Here is a 22,363-nt window from a genome sequence, read left to right on the forward strand (position 1 = left end):
GGGCATCGCAGAGGACGAACAACATGGTGCGCGTAAGGTAGCAAAGGCAACAAGGGCCCTTCACCAAGTCTTTCTGCCTCTTTTATCCCATCCAGACTACCAGGATTAGGGTGGTGCCAAACCACTCACTCACGTGTACTGTTGCAGTAATCACACGCCCTTAACCCGGCATCACACAGTCCAGGTTCTGCCACCTCTGACTGCGTGAGGCTTTGGGAGGACATCCAGACCAGAGGCATAGCAAGAAGTCTCTGCTAACTGTGTCCCCACCTGAAAGATTCTGGTGGCGGGAACTAGCCCTGGTCTGTCTGTGTTGTCGCGGAGTTCTTCCTACTCTGAGCCTGGATGCGCTCTCCACACAGCCCTTGGACAAACAGATCTTTGTTCCTTTCCTGTCTGGCAGGCGGAGAGCATCATGATCATTTAGCCTAAATTTTAGCGTACTCGGGTCCTAAATAATTTCTTTTCCTGTGGCACAATTTAGAGCTCTTTAGCTCAGTGGTCATCGTAACAACAATGATGCAAGCTTCCATTTACTGAAAAGCTTATTGCTGCGTTATCATGATACTCCTGTGGATAGCCTCATTTTATAAGGGAAACAGATTCTTGGTGTCTTCTTGACTTGATTAGGAGCTGCCCAGAAACTCCAGGCCTGGCGTGGTAGACTGTGCCCAGGATGGAATCTGTAGGGAAAGGCTCCCCGCTGCTTCCTGTTCTGTGTCTCCTCATCACATTCACACTTTTCTCTCCTTTAAACTTTAGAATGCTAGCAGGTAACCAAGCTGGCTCCTTGTGAATTGTGAAATTTATCAAAATACAAAGACATGTATCAGACATGTAGGTATAGAATAAACACCTTAAGATGGACATCCCACCTACCACCAGCTAGAGACAGAAAACATCACCGGACACAGAGGCCCTGTGTGACTTGTCCAGAGGAAGAGGGGGTCAGCCTTTTTCTCCCAACTGTGTAATCCTTCTGCCTCGGCTTCCCTTAGTGCTGGGATGGCAGGTGAGTGCCATGTGTCTGGCTTCCATTGCAGAACTTTGTTACCCCGGCCTCATGCTAACTGCAGGTAGGATGTGTGCTGTGTGTGTGTGTGTGTGTGTGTCTGAGGTGGGGCGATCATTTGCTCCTGTCGAGAATCACTTCTCTAAGGTAGAATTGCTGGCTTTCCAGTGGCTCGTGTGAGTGGATAGATGCTGGCTGCCCTCCTGAGACACTGTAGCAGGAATTTGCTGATCCCCGCCCTCTTCAATACTTGCTACTCTCTTTTTCCCAGATACGGGATCTCGTCTTGATGTCCAGGTTGAACGTTAGCTCTGCCTCAGCCTGAGTAGTTGGGTGTGGGTGCACACCACCACGCCTGGCTTTGATTTTTAGTCTTGCTGAGTTGGAGAGTCGAAAGTAGATGTTCTTATGGGTTAAGTTTGTTTTATGCTGATTACTGCTGAGATTGGAATGACTGCCTGTTTATAGTACATTTTTGAGAAGGTTTCCTTGTTCTGTTAAATGTCTAGTAACGCCCTGTTGACATTTTTAATTGAATTGCCTATTTTAGCAATCCTATAGATGGTCTAGATCAGGTACCCAACAGAGCTTTCGTGCTGAAGGGGGGCCCAGTATCAGGGGTGACTGATTAAGAGTGACACGGCCTTTCATGACTACCGCTCGCCGGAAATGTGCCTCTAGTAATTAAACCTTACTTGATTTTACTGAAAATAGCCACACGTGGTTGGAGGTTATCCTATTAGATTGTCCTGTAGATTTATGTTTTATAAATATGTTCTTCCAGATTTGGGGCCCCTTTCACGGTATGATATTTTCACAGAATTGAAATTTTAATTATAGATGAGTGCTCCAAACCAGTCTTTTCTTTTGATTCCTGCTTTTAGCAGAAATCTGCTAAAGAAATTCATTTCTACTCAAAGATGCAAAGATGTTCTGCCATGTATCTTCCAAAATCACTCTCATCCAAGACCAGGAATGGATTTTGGCATTGGATGTGGAACGGCTCTTTAATGTTTCTTTTTCCTGCATGGTCCTCACATGTTCCAGCATCGTCTCTGGAACGATCCGTCATTTGTTCACATCGAGTTTCCACATTTGCCAAAGTTGGATTGGGTCCCCTTGGTCCATTTATCTATCCTTGTGCGGGTACCACATGATCCTCCTGACTACATGTTTATGCCAGGTTTCCGTATCTGGCCGCGTGACACTGTCGCTCCTGCGTGGACAGCTCGGCGTTCCCATGTGGCCCACACCCCGGGGTGTTCTGGTACCTCTGCTGTCCTGTGCTGACCACACAGTGGGAGCTCAGAATCTCCGACTTGTGCTGCCTTCCTAGGACAAAAGCAGAGTTTGGCCCTGGCCCTGGCCCTCTTCCCCGATTTCCTGCTCTTGCTTTGCTCAAGGTCACAGTGCCCCTGGCCCTGGTTCCTTCCCCAATTTGGGCCCCATCTTAATTCTAAGAAGAACCGTAACTTGCCTGTGGGATGTGTTCAGTTAGCTAGAAATAGGTTAGGCATCCAAAACACGATTAACCTGTGTGCTCACAATCTTTAGGTAAAATGGAACCCCCTCTCTAAGCTTGAGTGTTTGGTTTTATTATTGTTTGGGTTTCTAAAAATTTTTTGTATATTTTATACCATCTAGAACCCTGGCATAAGGTTTTTAATCCAGCGTTGCTCATCTAGGCTCATGAAACTGCACCCTCACACGTTCTTGTCCTCTCCTTTACTCCTCCAGTCTCCCTGGGTGTTGGGTCTCACTTGTACATGCTGTGCAACTGGGCAGGAAGTCTAATGTGCTGTCAGTGCCACTGGTCAAGGAAACAACCAAGAAACTGAGCAACAACACTAAGAAAAAACATTGCATGGTTCTTGACTCTTACCATACAACTTTTCTTTTACCCATTCTTTTAAATGAATCCTCAGAGTTTGGGTCTAAATTGCCTAATAGTGTATTTTAAATCCTTGATTGGTTCACTGTATGTAGTTTGGATGCCAAAAAATGATGGCAATAACCTCAGAAAAATAAAAATCCCATGCAGACATTCCTGTTTGAAGCACTGGAAGAAATTATGTTGTATGTGTGCACAGGCATTAAGTGAAATTGAATCTGAATCAAGAAAAATAAATTTTCAAGCAAGCCCAGGAAGCAACAAAATCTGCCTCTTAAAACACAAAGCAGTGAGGAAGAACCAAAAGGAGATGGAGATTCTTGGGGTCCTCAGTTGCTCACTGGAGGCATCAAAGCCACCTGAGACTGGTGGACTTTGCTCTCAATAAAGGAGGGAGGAGGGGAGAGCAGGGGACATAAAAAGAATTCGAGTGTGTTGTTTGCGCTCCCACTGGCCACGAGGAATGCAGCCACCATGCGCTGCACACACGGCCTAGTGAAAAAAGGACGCCAAGCAGAGCTGGCAGCCGGACACCCCGGGCTGCCCTGGAGGCCAGCGGCGGCGGGGGTGTCGGTCTGTCCAGCCGTCCTGCCGGCCTCCTCTTGGGAAGGAGGGGAGGAGAACAGACATAGCTGGGGTTGGCTTCAGAGCGCTTCTAGGCCCTTTTTTCTCATTTCCAGGTGAGGTTCCCAAAAGCCAGAGAGGGGAGCTTACTGCTGAGAGGAGAGGCTGGGCCCGGCTCTCCCAGAGCCCAAGCCACGGCTCTTTGCACTGTTACGGGACATTGTCCGGGCTCCTCCGCGGTGAGGTCCAGCTTCTCCAGCACATCTGCACGGGAAGAGAGAGCGCGGGGGATTCCACAGTGCTGCCCCGGACGGCGCAGGTCTCCATGCAGGCTGTGCGTGTGGGCAGGGCTGTCCCCCTGTTCTTTCCTGTGGTGTAAAAGCGGACCTGTCTCTGAAGAGGTCCACTCCCTCGGCTCCACATGGAGCTTTCTCTCTGCCTCACCTGTCTCTGGCTCTCTCGCCATCTTTCTGTCTACTTGTGTCTTTGTCCTTTGTGTCATACACTAGCAGTGAACAGTGGCAGTAGCTGTTACTGTAGCGTTAGGTTTTTGCAGAAGGGGTTAAGGACAACAGATTTCGTAGTAGTAAGTGGTGGTACTGACACTGGAATTCAGACAGCGTGACTGCACATCCTCCTGCCTTTCTGAAGACAGCCGCGCAGTGCCACTGTGCCAGCCACCCGAAATATGTATCACAAATGCAGGACATGTGCGCAACTCAGATATTTCCAGTTGCCATGCTAGAGAAAAATGTAAAAATCAGGTGAAATTGATTGATGAAGCCTCATGAATTTTATAAAGCCTAATATATCTAAAGTTTTGTTGCAGCATCTGCTTAATGAAGTAGATACCTAAGTTTGCTCTACCTTTTCCCCAAGTTCTCTAGTGATTGTTTATGTTAATAATTGACTCAGTGAAATAAGTGCAAGTATATTTTTATAATTGACATTTCAAAACTTTGGAGGACTTCAGAATTCTTTCAGAAAAGATGAATGTGGTACGGGAACCATGGGATTTGCACCCTGCCCTTTGATCCAGGGCTTCCCTAGCAGTTCTCCCCTTCGAACTGTCCACAAACAAGACTGGTGTTGTCTCTTCCATAGAGATCTGGTGGGTTCACAGAGAAACAGCTGGACCTGGCTGGAGTTGCCTTGGGGAAGGTTTTTTTGTTTTGGGGAGGTTTTTTGGTAACAGGGATCAAACTCGGGACCTTGTACTTTCGAGGCAGGCAGTGAAACCACTGAGCTAAATCCCTGGCCCTGGGGGAAGGTTTTTGGTCATTTAATTAATTTGTTCATTTAATTAAACCCACATGGGTGGGGTTTTTGCTTTTACAGTGGTGGTAGGTTTTTGTTTGCTTACTTGTTTACTTTAAAATTTTTTTATTTCAACACGTGTCAATTTTGGTGTTTTAATTTTTTTCCCAGAAATGTGTTCCTTTCATTGAAGTTGTCAAATTTTTGGCATCTATGTATTTGTAATGTTCTTATTATCTTTTTAGTATCAATAGGCCAGGAGAAGATCCACAGAGCAAGATTAATGAAATGAAAGGCTGGCTTATTTGCAAAGAGTGGTAAAATGGATAAGCTTTATGCTATACAGAGAATGAGCAAGAGAGAATAAAGGAGAAAACTTTTTAGTGATAACTCATTCTTCAAAAGTGGAATTGGCTTCCTTTTCTCTTGTGTGTTTCCTGTTTTGGGGATTTGTGTTCTTCATTATTTTCCTTTAGATCATCTTTGCTTGTTTTCTAGCTCCTTAAGTTGGAGCATTAGTTTAAGTCTTACACTTCTTGTAAATAAGAGCATTTCAAGCTATTAATGTTCCTGCAAGCACTAATTTAGTTGCATCCTGCAAAGTTTGATGTAGTTTTGTTCTCATTCACTTTTAAATATTTTCTAATTTCCTTTATTGTTTCTTTCTTTGACCCATGGATTTTTTTTTTTGGTGGGAGGGGTACTGGGGAACAAACTCAGGGCCTTTTGCTTACGAGGCAGGCAGCACCACCACTGAGCTAAATCCCTGGCCCTGACCCACAGATTATTTTGAGGTGTGTTAATTCCAAAACATCTGGAGTCTCTTCAGTTACTGATTTCTAATTTAATTCTGTTGTGGTCAGAGAGTATAATCTGTTTGAATTCTGTCTTTTTTATTTTTGAAGCTTGGGTTTTATGACTCAGTATATGATTATCTTGGTTGTTGGTAGTGTCAAATAAGTTTTGTTTGTACAGATTTTTTTTTTTGTCTAATTCTGTTATTTACTGAGGGTGTTGAAGCCTTCATCTGTAATCATGGATTTGCACACTTTTGCCTTTAACTCTGTTCATAATTTTTGACAGAATTAAATCATAGTTTTGCCTCATGTGATTTAAGGGTTCTATGCTGGGCACATTAAAGATCCTCACGTCTCCCTGAGGGGTTGCAAATTGTGGTGTGATGCGAAGAGATTATCTTGTAATCATGCTGGGTCCTTGAAGTGTTTCCCTGATGACACTGTAGCAGCTCCAGCCCACCTACACTTCCTGATTGAATGGAGCCTTCTCACCAGCATTTACTTCTAACATCCCTGTTAGAAATACATTTCTTGAAGACAGCACATGTGTGAGACTTTCTTTTAAAATCTTGTCTGAAAATGTCTCCCTTTTAATTGAGTTTGTGGGGAATATTTAGTCAATTAATGTTTAGTTTATATTTGATGTTGTTGGATTTGGGTCAACCAGATTTTATTTCCATTTTCCATTTTCTTTTATCCCTTACTTCCTCCATCCCTACCCTGTATTTTTTTATGTTATTATTTGTCACGCTAGGAATTGAACCCAGGGCCTTGCATATGCTAGGCAAACACTCTACCACTGAGCTGCATCTGCATCCCCAACCCTGAGTCCAGTTAAAAAACTTGTGTTAATATAGTTTAGCTTTATGCAACATTTCTTGCATATTTTAAAGTATATTTCTTAAAAATTACAATGCATGTGTGTAACTTACAAGGGTCTCGTTAGAGTTTCTGTTCCACCACTTCTCATCAAATCTACAACCCTGACCCAATGCCCCCATGCAGTTCTTTATGCTGCACTATGCAGTGGTGGTGAACCTATGGCATGCGTGCTGTAGCGGGCTGTTTGTTGTCATCAAAAGCTCTAAAAGGTTCACCATCACTGTGTTAGAATATCCTGTCTGTTAAACCTGCACAGGTTACAGGCTGTGCTGGAGCTTGTGCTTTGGACAGTTGTACTTAAAGAAGTTAAAAGAGGGCTGGGGATTTAGCTCAGTGGTTTTGCCGCCTGCCTCGCAAGCACAAGGACCCAAGTTCGATCCCCGGTACCAAAAAAAAAAAAAGTTAAAAGAAAAAAAACATTGTATATTCTTACATACTTACCATGCACAGTAGCCTTCCTTTCTTTCTAAAGATAGCACTATATGATGAGTCCAAAGTACTTCCTTTAATATTCCTTCTAGTATGATCTGAGAGAGGAGTTACCTTAGTTTTTCATTATTTTGTTCACTCAGAAAATGTCGCTACTTCATATTTTCTCTTTAAAATATTTTTTAAAAAACTAGAACTGTGTCTAGACATAGCAAGTTTTATGTTTATCCTTGTTTTTTGAGCTTTCTGTATCTGCACATTATGTTTTATGTCAAATGTGAGGCTTAATCTTCAGATATCTCTACATCATTCTTGGTTCTTTCTTGGATGCTGATTACATTTATGCCAGATATTTTGCTATTAACAAGAATTACTTGAGACAGTGGGATTCCCTTCTTTCCGTTTTTCTCTCTGATCATCAGAGTAATTTTTATTGATCAGTCTTTAAGTCTATGCCTCGTAAGCTCCATTCTGCTGTGAATATCTTCAGATAGTGTACTTTTCAGCTCTAAGATTTCCATTTGTTTTTGAATACCTTTCTCTGCTATTTTTCTCTTTTTGTGCGTTGCAAGCATAATTTCCTTTTTATCTTTGGACGTATTTGAAATAGCTGCTTTAAAATCCTACCTGCTGGTTCTTCTGTCTGGAAATATTTTGGTATTTCTGTTGACTGCTTTTGCTCACAAATTGGTCACACTTTGCTTTGCCTTGATTTGCCAGAAAGTTTGGGCTGTATTTTGCTATTTTGAAAAGCTTTTAGATTCTGTTATATTCCTTTGAGAAGTGTTTTTGTTTGTTTTAACTTTTACTTGTTTATTTTAGGGTTTTGTTTGTTTGTTTGTTTGTTTGTTTGTTTTGGAAACAGGGTCTCGCTATGTAGTTCAAGCTGGCTTTGAATTCATTGTGACCCAGGTTGGCCTTGAACTCATGGTGATCCTCCTGCCTCAGCTTCCTGAGTGCTGGAATTACAGGCTTGCACCAGCCCACCCAGCTGTTTCTCTGTTTTAGCATGCAGTTAACTTGATTGATCTCTAAACTGCTAACCACTGGAACATAAGACAAGAGAAGCTTATTGCTTTTGTAAGAAAGTGATATTTAGCAAGTGTTAACACTCTAGATTATTTATTCTTTTGCTCGGGGATAGTCACAAAGGCAGAGTAGAAGCAATGAAGTAGGTGTAGACTTTGCACAAAACTGAGATGGCGCTGTGTAGGGAGCAATTCGCGTTGGCCCACACGTGCCAGACGGCCTTTCTCTGAGGGGACTATGAAACAAGGCCCAGTCTTGGAGTTGGCACCGGAAGTGCTCAGGTGTGAACAGCCTTCCCTAGCCAGGGTCGCTTCAGAGCTTCAGAGTTGGAAGGCATCTGGGAGGCCAGGCAGGGAGGCCGACACTTCCCTGGGCTGTTTGCCAGACAGCCCTGTCGGGCACAGAGACCTGGAGACCCTCGTCACTTGAGATGGGAAATGAGAGGTGCAGGGATGATGTGGTCGTTTACTGTCGCTTGGTTTTGACAGAGTAGTCACCTCACAGTGCCCACATCCGTGTGTTTATAAAACGGAGAAGACAGCTGTCTCGCAAAGGTGTTTGAAAGACTGTAGGTGGCAGAAAATAGACGCCCAGTATTTTCTGTTCTATCAGTGGCAGGGCACAGTAAAGAGAAGATTGCCCATTCTTGCTCTCCTATGTAAATTCTCATGGGTAAGGCGGAGGAGGAAAGATTGGTAAACCATGAAAGCAAAGTTTCCAACAGAGAAAGGTTGGAAAGGCCCAGGAAGGGGCTGGAGGAAGAAGCTTTACCAGCTGAGAAATGGGCAGCTGGACATGGAGTTTGTTGGTTTTGCTTTCTGTCATTTATGTTCCTACTTGCAGGAAGTTTGCACCCCAGGAAGTCCGGGTTGGGTGAGGTTGGACTGTGTTGGATGCCTGGAAAGGGAAGGGACAAAGCAGGAGGGAGAGGTGGGCAGAAGCTGGGCTTTGAGTTCTGGCAGCTGGTGGCCAGCGTGGGGCAGGCATTTGACAAATGACTAGAAACCCTCTTGCCCCTCCGCATTCCTATTTGCAGCGCCTGGATTTGCTTTGGGGTGGCACTGCCAAGTGCAGTGGTAGCCTGAGGGCGCTGGTTTGTTTACAGTTACCCAGTGCCGTGTGCGAGGCTTGGACTTGTCCAGACCCGAGGAATCCCAGAGGCGGGGTGGGGGTGGGGGGGTGGATTCCATTCCTCCTTCCCCCATCCTGTCCTCCGTGTGTGCCCTGGGGTTTGTTCAGGCTGCGTCCTGGTTTAGTTCACTCCCTTTCCCCAGACCCACATTTGCCTCTGTTTATTGTAAGCATTCACTAAATGTTTGTTGAGTGAGTGAATGAAAGGCGCTAAACCTGTAGGAAAGCAAAAGAAAGGTTGAGGAGCCCCAAAGCCGCCCAGATGGGGAATTGGTGATAAACCCACCCAGCCTGAGCAGACTCGGCACTCCGGCGCCGAGCCCCGCAGGTGCACCTGGTCAGGGTGCAGGCTTCTGAGGCTGGAAACCAGCCTTGTCTGCCTTAGCGCTCCTGGGCTGCCTTGGAGGACGGCGGGTGGTGGCCTGTTAGGGTGCAGAGATGGTCTCAGAAATGAGCTGGGCGCAGTATTGGCGTTTTCTTACTGATGTTCTTTGTGCTTCCACAGACACATTTCTTATTTCACCCTCGTGATCATTTGTAGGAAATTCCATCCTGGAGAGGTCATGCTTATAAATGGCTCAAGGCCCAAGTGGAAGGAGGTGAAGACGGGATTTGTGATCCTGGTCACGTGTTTCCTTTGTTCCTATTGTCCTGGTTGCGATCGTAATGAGCATGATTTATGGAACACAGATTTATTAAGTACGCACTGCAGTTGCATCTCTTCTCTCTTATCCGCATGGCTGTTCCACTGGCCCAAACGATACCCCAGTGAGGCCTCCTTGACCACACATTTATGGATTCTATCCTTGTAACCCTCTTTATTTCTGACCGTCTCCTCTGCTTTACCTCCTGTCATCACCTAGGACTCACACGTGTTTTTATATTTTACGTTGTGTGTCTTTCCCCAGTGGAATACAAGCTCCACAGGGCCCAGGCTTTTCTCTGTTTTGTTCTTTGGTGAGCTCCCAGCAGTTAGTGCCATCTCCTTGTAGTATATAGTAGGTGCTCAGCAAATATTTGCTGTATTAATTAATCCTCAAAAACAATGCTACAGGGCTTATTGACCAGGAACATGTGTAAAGAAACTTACTTCATCCAAGTAAGAGGTGAGAGAACCTGATTTTAAACTCAAATGCATTTAGATCCAGTGTCCCACTGTTCTCAGATGTCGTTCCCTGCAGCCTGGGGTTGGTCCTGCAGTCACTTAGCAGAACACGAGGGGCCAAGGCTGTGTCTTCTCTCCTCCAGTACTCTACCTAACTCTTTTCATATATTTGGGTTCAGTGGATTTTTTAAAAAGGTCTGTTACTTAAGAGAAAAGGAAATATTTATGAACAATCATACTACCCCCCCCCAAAATCATGCAAAGTTGAATTTGAATTTGTCTCTTAAATAGTGCAAAAATTTTGTGATCACTGGATATTCCTTAAATATGGAAGACATAAGAAGATGTGAAGTGTTTTTACTGCAGTGAGTAAATAGGTGTTGTTACCTCCCCTGAAGACAAAATTTTCTTCCGGAAAGTCTCTTCTTCTGGATGTGAACTCCCGAGTGCAGTGACCGAGTGAGAACGATTCACTCTTGGTGTGACTGGCTGCTGGGTGTGGGCGGCTGAGCCAGGCTGTGCTCACTCTGAGGAGGCGGCTGCTGAGCAAACCTCTGTGTGGGCCGGTGAGGAGTTCTGCCAGCCTTTGTGGAGGACTTGCCACACACCTGGCATTGTAGGGAGAGAAACAGCGCGCAGCTCCCAGGACTCATTTTTTGGGTACCTCAGGCTGGCCCCCCACGGATGGAAATGCCCTCGGTGGGAGCTCTTTTCTTGATTAAACTCATGGGCAGCAAGGTGGTGCCTGCATGGGCTCTGGACTCCATCTCCTATGGCAGGGCTTCCACTCAGGCTCACCCTCTATATGTCTTGCTTGAACCCTAATAAATGACAGATGGTTATGAGGATTAGTACATCAGTACATTGGGAGGCTGTTGGAAAAGATTACAGATTTGGCCTGATAGTGTTCCTTTAATAAATGCTATTTCATATGAGTTATCTCATTAAATTTCTGCCATATCCTTGGGATATAAATACAATTCCTCCCTCTGTTTTAGAGTTGAGGAAATTAAGACTCAAAAACATTAAGCAATTTCCTCAAATCATACTTGAATGAGGTGGTAGGACCGAGATTTGAGCCAAAGTGGCCCATGTCTAAAACCCACGTTCTTCACTGGGTTCTGATACTACATCCGGGTTGCTTTGCATACTTTTCTCCACTGCAGATTTCTCTGTTTTCAATTTTAAAAGAAAGATGATTTATTCTCTCCTGAGAGTCTTATACATCAACTGATGTAAGATAAATAATGTGTCTAAACATTGTAAGTACTGTGGTGAAAACTTAGCTGCTAAACGAGGGAGAGGTGGAGTTGAAATGGTCGTGGTGGGGACTTCCCTACGCTACAGCCTTTATGCTCTTGTAAATCACCGGGCAGTACTGGGGCCTAGGCGGAAGCCGATATATTACTGATAAGCCATCCTGCAGGAACGTAAGCTAGATGTAAAAATGAATGAAGTCCATGATGATTCTTCTGTCTTTCTTAACTAACTATGCATCATGGTCCCATTATTAACACAACCCTAAGACAGTTGATTATGATATCTGTCATTGTGGAATTTCTATTGAGCTCTTGGGGTTTCATTTTTGAGTACCCTCTAGAGAACTCTTGGCTGATTGGGTGAACGGGACACTGCAGCTGCCGGGCTGGTCAGTAGGATTAAAGTATAATGAGGGAGCTTCCTTACCGTCACACTCCAGAAGTCAGGAACAGTTTGGCATTCTGAGCATGGCACTGTGGTTGGCAAAGCTTTCGTTAGCACAGTCTCCTTGGAGGATGTGGCAGCCCTGAGATACTGCTCGGGGCTTCCAGATCTTTCCCCCACATGAAGTTTTGACAGTCATCAGGGACCCTGAGCAGCCACTTCCTAGGAAAAAGATGAGATGGCTACGCATCTCACTGTGCAAGAAATGGCAGTGTGGAATTTGAAGTATTTAGCAATCTTGTTTGTGTTCTAAGAGAAACGTATAAGAAACCTATGTTCTGTATCCTTGCATGTATATTTGGAAGTCAGAATATGTGTATGCATGCATGGAGGCTTAAATTCCTGTACCAAATACAGACCAGCCGTCTTCAGGGGACATGCTGCACATGAGCCAACGTGTGTGTCGTGTGGAGATAGCTAATCCTGCCTATGCACACTCACGCACACATGCACAGTTGCTCATTTCGTACCAGATACTCTCCTTGGACATGCAAAAGCATCATATAGCTACTGCTTACTTACACAACAGTACCCCGTGCATGTATTGGTACTCCTTATACGCATAGCATTTGTTTTGACATTTGTGTATAGACTTCCGTTTTGAGGAGGGCTTGGGGGATTAACCCAGGGCCTCAGCATGCAGAGCAACCCTCTGCCACTGAGCTGCCTCTGTCCCTGCACATGTACACGTACGCCACCTGTAGATAGTGGGTTCTTTAAAAAGCCTCCACAGCACACTATCATCTAAGGCTTGGAGATTCTGGCTCTGGATGTGCGTGCTTGCATGCATGTGTGGTTCCCATTATTTTGGCAGAAACCCAAACTAGTCTACTTCCTCCTTCCCTTGATCCCCACGCTGCATGTTCCCTGTTTGAAGGAAGCGTGGTGGGATGCAGGCAGGCACAGCTGGCGGGGACCAGCCACAGCCTGCAGCAAGGTGGGTGGGGATAGACTGGGAAGGCCCGGCTCCTGACCTTCAGCCTTTCATGGAGCCCTGCAAGGCATGGGTGAAGCAGACCCTTGGAAAAACACAGGCCTGACCTTTGTACTCAAAGTTTCATTTAACTAGGAGGGAACAGACTGAGTCTAAGCCCTCATTTTTAAGGTCACAAAGACTTTATCATGAAAAATAAATATTCCACTAGAAATGGAAATGAGCCCATTTTACACAATTCCAACATCTCACAGATGTGCAGCGTTAGGAAATGTTGATAATTTCTCCATCCTTTTCCCCTATCACCACCCCAATTCCATCCTCCACCCCAGAACTGCTGCTCCTTCTAGAAAAATAAAATAACATCAAATCATCTACGCTAAAACTCGGCTCAGAAGGAATTCTAGAGCTGGTGAACAACTGGAAAACAAGGCCCCTTCATGCCTAATATATTCTGTGGTGCAGTAGGAAATACTTCGGTAACGATCTGAAGGAATTAATTGCTGCTAACATCAGGAGCCCCTGAGTTGGAGAAACGCTTTGAAACTCTGAACCCATGAAATAACATGTGATAAAACTGGAAAGTTACCAAAAGCTACAGCCTTATTTTAATTTTAGAAGGCTGGGCAGGTAGGGGTCTTGTTGAAATCACTGTTCCAAGCATTGGACCGGGTGTTGCTCAAGCAGCCTTTAGTCTTTTCTTTTCTGAGCTGCAGAAAACATGCTGTTCTGCGGTCATCGGGGAGTGTCCCCGTCACATCCTCTGCAGAGGGGCTGCCAGCAGTGGCCCCCGTGCTCAGGCGAGGGTGCAGCTCACAGACGCCCCATTGGCTCTGTTTGCAATCTGCCTTGTCATCGGCTCGGATTGAGAAGACCTTCCCGGGCCCAGCTGGGAGTCAGAGTGAAGTTAGATGCCCTTGGCAAGGGAACACACATACTGTTCAGAGAGGATATAATCAGATTGTTGGGGTTTAGGCAAGTATCCTCAGGCTCGGGCTTGGAGCCACACGGGACACATTTCCTTTTGTGCTGTTTCTCGCAGGCACTGTGTTTCCAGCCAGCACCCAGCGTTCGCACACCATCTGAGTGGTGTGTGGGAGTGGTGTTATTGTTGGCCTAAATACTTTTTGCCCTGAAGCCGGGCCTGGTGGCACATGCCTGTAATCCCAGCACTCTGCGAGGCTGAGGCAGGAGGATTGCAAATTCTAGCCCAACCTGGGCCACTTAGTGACTTAGAGCTTTTCCCAAAATAAAATAATAATTAAAGGGCCAAGAGAGTAGCTGAGGGAGAAGGTCCTGAGTTTAATCACCCGCAAACACACACACAGACACACACACACATTTCTCTCATATATCAACTAACATATCTAATATGCCAGTTTTTACCTTGAAATCAGCGCTTAGTAGCCACATGGCTTTGCTGTAAAGCCCCCCACATCTCAGGGGCTGATTTACAACTGCTCCAGTGGCCTGAAACCGAGGCCTAGAAGGTTTTCTCCGTTGAATGATGCTAGTGTGTTCACGCTGGCGCCATCACACAGTGCCGGCCTGGAAGGGAGAGGAGCGTGCTTCTGTCTCAGAGGTCCCAGCTGGCCCGAGACGCACGTCACTTGCAGGCCCAAGACCAGTGGTCCTCAGCCGAGGAGGTCGCGTGTTCCCAGATGCTTCCTTTCGTGCTCCTCCTCCTCAGTTTTAAAGAGACTGCATGGTGAGAACGTGTCATGCCACACACAAAAGCGCCCTGCGCCTGCTCACCTCGTGTAGCTTTTGGTGGCAACACTGGGGGAGACCTTGTCCTTGCTGTGACTGAGCCCGGCCGTCCTCCCAGCTGGGAACCTGCACACTGAGCAGTCACACACTGGAAAGGCAACTCCGGCCCACACCGTCAGTAGGAGGAGCTGGCAACGTGTAGATTTTTTTAAATCTTTGCAGACTCATTATATCTTAAGGTCATTCTCAGCAGTTGCACTGAACAGACTGGCCGATGCCAGGACAAGGGAATGTACAGCAGTAGCAGGCTTCCATCTCCTGGCCGGCGCCATCTGCCCACCCCACTGCTGAGTGGACTGGCCCTTGCTGGCAAGTGTGTGATCAGATGCTCTCAGTGGGGTCCAGAAGCGTCCGGAAGTGCTCTGGGCCAGCTTTTGTCCTTCTGTTCTGCAGCAGTTGTTTCCCTGCATCCCCAAGGTCGTTGGCAGCCCACGAGGAGCTGCTGTTTGCTCGGGCGTAGGGAGAGCCCTGTGGGTTGCAGTGAGACATGGTGTGCTCGGACCCCTTCCAGCCTGGGTACCCCACTTCCTCTAGCAACCCGCTTTGACTCGGATGCCTGCACGCCTCCGTGCATGGTGTGTTCAGGTCCTCACAGATCCTGGTGTCTAAACGGGAGCTCGACACCATGAGAGTGGAGACCGGGTTTGTTCTTCTCCAGAGTGGGCTGCCACAGCTCTCCAGAGAAGAGCGCCCCTGAGCTCCTGAGCCCCCAGTCTCCCTGCCTTTCTTCTGTGATCACAATCCTCGCAGCATCATGGGAATCTGCAGCAGAGGCGATTCTCCACGCCGCGGCTCTGCTCTCTTCTCCGCATTCTCAGCTGCCCTCACTCAGGTCAGGTCAGGCCATTGCCTTCTCCTGGTGATGCAGCGAGCAGGAACCTTCCAGGCCGGAGTGCTGGCTGCGTCCCGATGGGAGGGCAACCGGGTTCCTCAGGGCGCGGGGCTCCTGCCTAGGGCTGACGCCCGCCCTTCCATCCTTCCCTTCGTTAGGACCCAGGTGGCCCTCAAGCGCAGCAGCCAGCGGGGCCCTGGGGATGAGAGCCTTGGCCTGCAGGAGGCAGGGCTGTGTCCCGCGACCTCTGGAAAGCTGAACACAGAGTGCTTCTGGGCTGTGCCAGCAAAGCTGCACCAGCGCCCTACCTGCGCGTGAAGAGAGAAGCCCCACTGGCCGCTCCCAGCTATGCAGCTCCTGCCAGCTCCCGCCCCTTCGACTCTCACTGCACTCGGCCCAGGATCGAGGCTGTGACACTACCGCCACCTTCCCATCCCCTGCACCTCGCCCTCCCTCTCCCCTCTGAATGGCTCTCTGGACGTCTGCCTCATGACTCCAGGGCGCTGGAGGCTCAGCCTTGGGCTCTTCCTCTCCTGCCTCTCGTCTGCCTCTGCCTTCCCTGCCTGCCCTGCTCGAGATCCTGCGCGGTCCCAGTGGGCGTGAGGGCAGGACACAGGCTTCCTGCACTGTTGACCACTGTCCCAACACTGCAGGCTGGTGTGGGCCGGGCAGTGGTTCGCTTTTGGTCATGGTAACCAGTGAAGCTCACTGGGTCCCAGGGCTAGAGCTGGCGACATGGGCTTCAGGGGGGCTTCATACTGGGTCGTGATGAGCTGAAGGGCACATGAGCAGGCGAGTCGAAGAAAGAGCCACCGGGCACCTTCTTCCAGGAAACCTGTCCCCCAGAATGGCCTCAACCCGGCTTTGTAAACTTTGACTGTTACCAGTCCATAGTGGCAGTACAGCATTCCTCGTGGGGAGGTCATCCGTGGACGGGACACAGCTTCATTCTTTTTATACACCATTTCCTCCCCCTCCTCTCCCCTTGCTCTGTCTCGAGGTCCCTTTCCCTTTTACAGAAGTTCGATCTCCCTGTCTCCTATTTCCCATCTTTAATTCACTCTTTAATGCATGCATACATTGGGTTTCTTGTATAAGAGAAACCATGCAGTACGAAAGCTTGTGTGTCTCATTTACCAGGCCTACTCAGAGCTGCAGGTACTGCTGAGGAGGCAGTGCCACGAGGGAAGTAGACAGGCCTTGAGTTTCTCGTGGGCTGGAACCAGAGCCAAGCAGCATTAGTAGGTTTCTACCCTTTTCTAGATTCTAAAGACGATTTCTCCAATAGGGCAGGCGACGGTGTGTTGTGTGAGGCAGACACGCAGCAGTGACTTGGTCATTTATTAGCCTGGGCCTGTGCAAGTTAATCTGTTGGATCCATCTGTAAAAATAGCAACTGGGTACCACAGAGGGCTGTCTTGGGGACCAAAGGCACCAGGCAGGCTGTGCTGATGACCAGGTACCTGTAAGCATCAGCCGGCGCTGCCTCTGTCTTTCTGTTTTGCTGGGGATGATGGAGCTGCAGATGGGACAGCATCAGTGGTGTGAAGCAAGATACAAGTGGAGCAGACGTGAGTCCTAGCACACTGTGGGACACGAATAGACCTGAGAAGGCTTTAAGGAGGGCGAAGTGATGCTGGGACTGGAAGTAGGAGCAGAACCTAGGGACAGTGGTGCCTCGGTTCACGAACTTAATTCTTTCCACGATCCTGGTCACAGACCATTGAATTTGTTAGTAGACGTGTGGGCAAGGCCCTGGGCCTTGGTTTCCTCAATGGTAAAATGGGACAGGGATACCTGGTTTGCCCAGCTCCTAGGGCAGATGTCAGGCATGCAGGACACAGCTCATGGACATGCGCTGCAAAAGTGTAGGATGCACGCAGGAGTAAAGTCCGGATCAGACCCTTAAGACGGGAGAGAGAAGGCAGATTCTGAGAGCCACCTCACTGAGTACCATAAAACACCAGGTACAACGGCGGCAACTAACAGCACTCCAGGAAGACAGCCGCTGCCGCTTACTTGACACCTTTGGGTTTTTAATTTTGCTTTTTTGAGGCCAGGACTCTATTGCACAAGGTGACCTTGACTCATGATTCTCCTGCCTCAGTCTCCCATGTATATTTATACTTGGCACTTTTTACATGTTTGGCCCTTCATGAAACCCTTTACAAACCAAACCCAACTTAGTTCTCAACATCAGGGAGCAGATATCATCAACACAGGGAACCACTGTGATGCAAACAGGGAGAAGTGAGGAGGTGATGAATCAAGTGTCTGCTCAGTAAACATCGGAGTTGGATGAATTCATTTGTCCCCAAAGCCTAAAATTTTGTGCCATTTTTTCACTAATCTAAGAAAAATCATTTCCTGCAGACCTTGTGCCAGGGTTCCATGCAGATTTAACCACGAGGATGAGTTACATGAAGGAAATGGTTCCTCTCCATCTCCCTGCAGCTCCATTGCTGAGAAGCGGCAGCCCTACGGTGTTTCCTGTTCTCCACCAGGGGCACTTTCTGGCCCACAGCCGGGGTGTGACATTAAGAATCACGCGCTGGCTTTGTATATTCACGTGTTATTTGAACTCAGGTGAATTATTTCCAGTTTTACTTCATGAGGAAACCAATGCTAAGGGAAGAGAAGCAGTTTTCCCAGATTCCAGTTAATAAGAGGTAGATCTCTATGCCTGCCCGGAAATTATTACTATACTAATAGAACTAGCAAGAACTTAGAACATTTCTTATGTCCTGTATGTACCGTCCAACAGGAAACACTGAGAATGTTTTGGAATCCAGTGATGTGATTCTGTGCAGAGATGGAAAACATTTGGAATTATTTCTGTGTCACATGCATGTAAATAATGAAACCCTGGAAGGCGCTAGAAAACAAAATGAAAGGTTTACTTTTGTATTTACTCTGGGTTGCAGTTCAAGGAAAGAGGGACTGGCTATTCCATTCTTCTCCCTTCTCCCGGCTCAAAGGGTTTTGAATGCCAAATGTTAAGCTCTTCTGCACTCAGTAAGAATTGTGCTGTCGCTCTTGGGCCCCTGGGCTGCGGGCCCTGTCTGCCTGTTCCCCCTGTCATTGTTGTGTATTTTAAATAATGCTTTCCCCAGCATCAACACGCCCTCCAGCCCTCTCTTTTAGGAAGCAGGCATAAAGTGTGTCCTGCGCCTTTTTTGTTTTCTTTTACATTTTTTCTGACCACGTGCCAGCCCCACCCGAGTCTTCAGAAGTGGAAACATAAGGTAAAAAGAGCTTTTAAAGGGGGTTTCTGGGGACCTATGCAAATGCCACAAGTGTCTACAGGGAAACCAAGGGAGAGGAAGTTTGCCAGCAAAAGAGTCCTTGATGTTGTGATGAAATGTTGTCACTGGCGATGGTGACAGATTAGGATGTGTTCCCACGGGGACCGGCGCTACCTGCTGATCATGTGACTGGTGGCTGGATGCTGGCCGGCTCACAAGTGACTCGGAAGATGACAAGATGGTCCCAGTCCCCTGGTTGCCTCAGCACTGGGAGCCCCTTAGGGACTGAGGGAGAGAGGATAAAGAAGGATAAAGGATGAAAGCTGAGCTATGAAAGGAGAAATGTTTTTAATTACATGGCGCTGGAGGGCTGCGAGGCCACCCGTACTCTGTGGAGAAGTCCTTGTCCCTCCTGTCTGAGGACGCAGCCCCAGGTGCCCTCCTTGTAGCGGGCACTGCGGGGTTGGAGCTCTGTCTGCTCCATCTTGGTTCCAGGAGATGCTGGTGCGCTGGCCCGGCCACCTGGCTCTGGTCGGGATGCGGGTCAGGCTGCCGTCAGGGGCCCTTAGGTGCAGGCTACTCGGCGAGTTGTGCAGCGAGCTCACCCCTGGCTGTGGGGTGGAGCAGGGGGTCTTTTACTCTCTGTGCCTGGGTTTCTTCACTTGGAAATGGGAATTGCCATCTCCTCTTACGACCCTGTGATGGCAGCTGTGTTTTTGAAGTGAAACCTCTACGAAAACATTGAACTCTGAAATTTACTTCTCTTAGAAAAAGAGCAGTACCTTCACCCTGCTTTCTTTGCAGGTTTCAAACTAACACTTAAAAGACTTTTATGTAACTTATGCCACAGTTAATCAGGTAATATTAGCTAGACATTGTTTTTGTGGGGTTTTTATTTCTGTTTTGGGTTCTCTTTTTGGAGGAGGATTTATTCTTTCACATTTGGCCCTATCTCCTATCTGGTGATAGAATTCAGCTATTTTAAACTTCCTCAAAATACCTGATTTTCATAGGCATTATGTAGAGTCCTAAATGAAATCATATTCATTTTTAAACATCCAATTTTTATTATAAAGTAATGATACCTCATGGTTTATGGTATTTTCTAAGGCTTTATAGCATTTGTTGAAATTGATCTTGAAGCAAGGTGTGGTGGCCCACTCTGAGAGGCTGAGGCAGGAGGGTCACGAGTTTACACTCCGCTTGGGCACCTTAGCACATTGTGAGACCTTGTCTCAAAGCATAACATACAAAATGGGCTGGGAGTTGTTGCTTTCAGAGTGAGGCCCTGGGTTCAGTCTCCAGTTGAAGAGAAAAAAGCCTTACAAAATGGAATGGGACCAAGACGTGGAGGGAGAGGTGAATTAAATGTGCACATAAGGATTAAAACGATGAGAACGAATAATTGATAATTTGACATAGGAAGAAAAGGTCCAAAGGGGCAGGGAAGGTGGGAGGGGAAGGGGAAAGGAAAGAAGGGAAAGGGAAAATTATGAGAAAAGAAAAAAAAGGAAACAAAGTCTATGTAACTAGGGAGGGGTGAAGGGCACACAGGGAATGTGGAAAAATAAGAACCAAGATGCATCATGTTCAGGTACACGCACCCAACAATAAATGTAAACGTGTGGTATACCTAAAATGTACCAATAAAAGAATTTAAGCAAAAAGGAAAAAAGGAAAATTAAACGGTGTCATGTCCATGCACCAGCTCGGCACAGGAGCGCAGTCGTGCACAACCTCCTGTGTAGCTGGCATTGTGAGCTGGGCCGCTGCACCTCCACCTCAGGGCTCTGTGGGCAGAATGTGAGGTGCTCGGAGCAGCGTCTCCACACACGCTCAGCTCTCACCAGCTGTCGCTGTTTGTCCGCGAGGCGGCCGGGGCCGTGCTGCAGAGGCCTTCACCATTCCCTTGGCTTAGTGTCCGGGGCGTCTGGACTCTATGCACGCACACAGCTGTGGTCTCTACTGCTAAGGAGAGCGGCTGGGCTGGCCAGGCTGTCCGGCTCCTCCGGGCTCTGGGTTGGTGCAGCTGGAGGATGACCCTGTCCTCATTAGCCAGCACCGGCCCCACGGAGCAGGAGTCGCACAGCCAGCCCAGGTTCAAGGCCTCAGAGCATTCTGCCATCTCTGCTCACGGAGTCCCCAGTCTGTGAGATTCGCCTTGCTTTCGTATCTTGCATCATTTAGGTTTAAGGCCCTGGAGCTGAGCAGGTGAACTCAGGTTTTGCAGACAACACAGCCCTCAGTCTGAGTAGGTTGGTGGCTCCTACCCATGTGTGGTTTTGGGCTCATCCCTGTGCCTCAGTGACATGACATGAGAAGGCCTACACAGTAGGGTCCTTGGCCGCCGGCTGTACCTTACGTGGTAGCTGTTGTGATTTTCTGAAGAACCCTGAAATCTCTCCTGCGTGAGGCTTGTTGTCCACAGGGTACAGTCGAGATCACATTGGTGATTTAGATGCGGTGCCTGTAGTTGAGCACCTTGATTTAGCTTGGCTTCAGTGAGCTCACCCTAAAATGGAAGTGAAGCCTGTCCTCGGGGGTCCCAGTGCTCTGTGGCTGCAGAACCAACCACCTCAATCTTAGCGTGAACAGTCAGTGTCGTGGGTTCTGGGGCCAGGGTGTGGAGCAGCCTGGCAAGGCTGGCCTAGCCGGGGGAGACAGCAGGGACTGAAGTTCCCCGGGGTCTTGTGGCTCTTGCCCAGGGCTTGGGCGGCCTGGAGATGTGATCATCCAGGTGTGCAAGTGCAGCTTTTGACCTCTCCACAGGTCTTGGGTCTTACAGCAGGGGAGCTGGGAGCTCCTGTGAGGGCCAGCAAATATTCCAAAAAGAGACAGGTGGTGCCTCGTGGCTTTTTATGACCCAGACCTGGAAGTTCTGCAGCTTTCCACATACCCTCCTGTCTGCCGCTCAGCCTCCTGTTTGCTGCACACCCCCCTGGTGCGGCACAGCCTTCTGGCACCGCACATTCTGCTGGCCGCACACCCATTTACTGCACATCCTCCTGGGGCTGCACAGCCTCCTGGTGCCACAAGCCAGCTAAAGTCTGCTCAGATTCAAGCAGTGGAGGAAAGGGAAATGCAGACCCTGCATCCCACTGGGAGGTCAGTTAAAACCTCTGCTGCAGTTTCTATATTCCTGCCACCTGGAATTGTGTCCCCACCTTGGGACACTGCAGAGCCCCAGATGACAGCTTCCACCTACAGCAAAGCAGGTCAGGTCGCCTCCATTGCAGCTGCTTGCCTCTCTGCCTTGGAAGAGTTGAAGCAGTCGTGTCAACATGTGACCGCAGGACTGCATCCCAGTCTTTATTTGTGAAAACTGAAATTTGAATTTCACATAATTATTCAGTATTGTAAAATATTCTTCTTTTAAAATAAACATTTATAGATGTAAGAATCACTCTTCGCCCATGGCGTATACGCAAACAGTAGAAGTGGAGGTGGCCATTGGTGCAGGCTTCTGATCCCAGCACTTGGGAGGCTGAGGCAGGAGGATCACTGTGAGTTCAAGTCCAGCCTGGGCTACACAGAGAGACCCTGTCTCAAAAAAAGAAGGAAGGAAGGAAAAGAGAGAGAGAGAGAATATCAGATTACAACATCTGACCTTTCAGTGTTAGAATTCACCAGATGCATGGAGGAAACCCTGGGATACTTCTCAAGTGGAGTTAAACATTAAGACTATGTGAGTTGGTGAAAGACAAAAATGATTCCAAGTTTCTTGTTTATTTTAACCTGAATTGGTGAAGATATAATTTGGAAATCCCAATCTTTGTTCTGT

General features: G+C 47.6%; 1 protein-coding gene and 1 long non-coding RNA gene across 5 annotated transcripts in view; one reads left to right on the forward strand and one right to left on the reverse strand.

Annotated features, from left to right (window-relative positions):
- The window catches only part of Cachd1 (cache domain containing 1), a 174,720-nt gene that overhangs the window by 64,594 nt on the left and 87,763 nt on the right, over positions 1-22,363 (forward strand). The window lies entirely within an intron of this gene.
- On the reverse strand, positions 9,066-15,767 carry LOC106009110 (uncharacterized). 2 transcript variants are annotated; one of them, XR_001183234.3, is made up of 3 exons: positions 14,122-15,760; positions 11,784-11,963; positions 9,066-10,918 (listed from the first exon to the last, which is right to left on the reverse strand). It is a non-coding gene; the product is annotated as an uncharacterized LOC106009110 (long non-coding RNA). The 2 variants fall into 2 exon arrangements; XR_015451906.1 differs by having other exon boundaries at positions 11,784-15,767.

The sequence above is a fragment of the Heterocephalus glaber genome, unplaced genomic scaffold (assembly GCF_053883595.1).
Source record: "Heterocephalus glaber isolate CG9 unplaced genomic scaffold, H.glaber_assembly_v1.0 deba00001442, whole genome shotgun sequence".
In the NCBI taxonomy this organism is placed as follows: Eukaryota; Metazoa; Chordata; class Mammalia; order Rodentia; family Bathyergidae; genus Heterocephalus; species Heterocephalus glaber.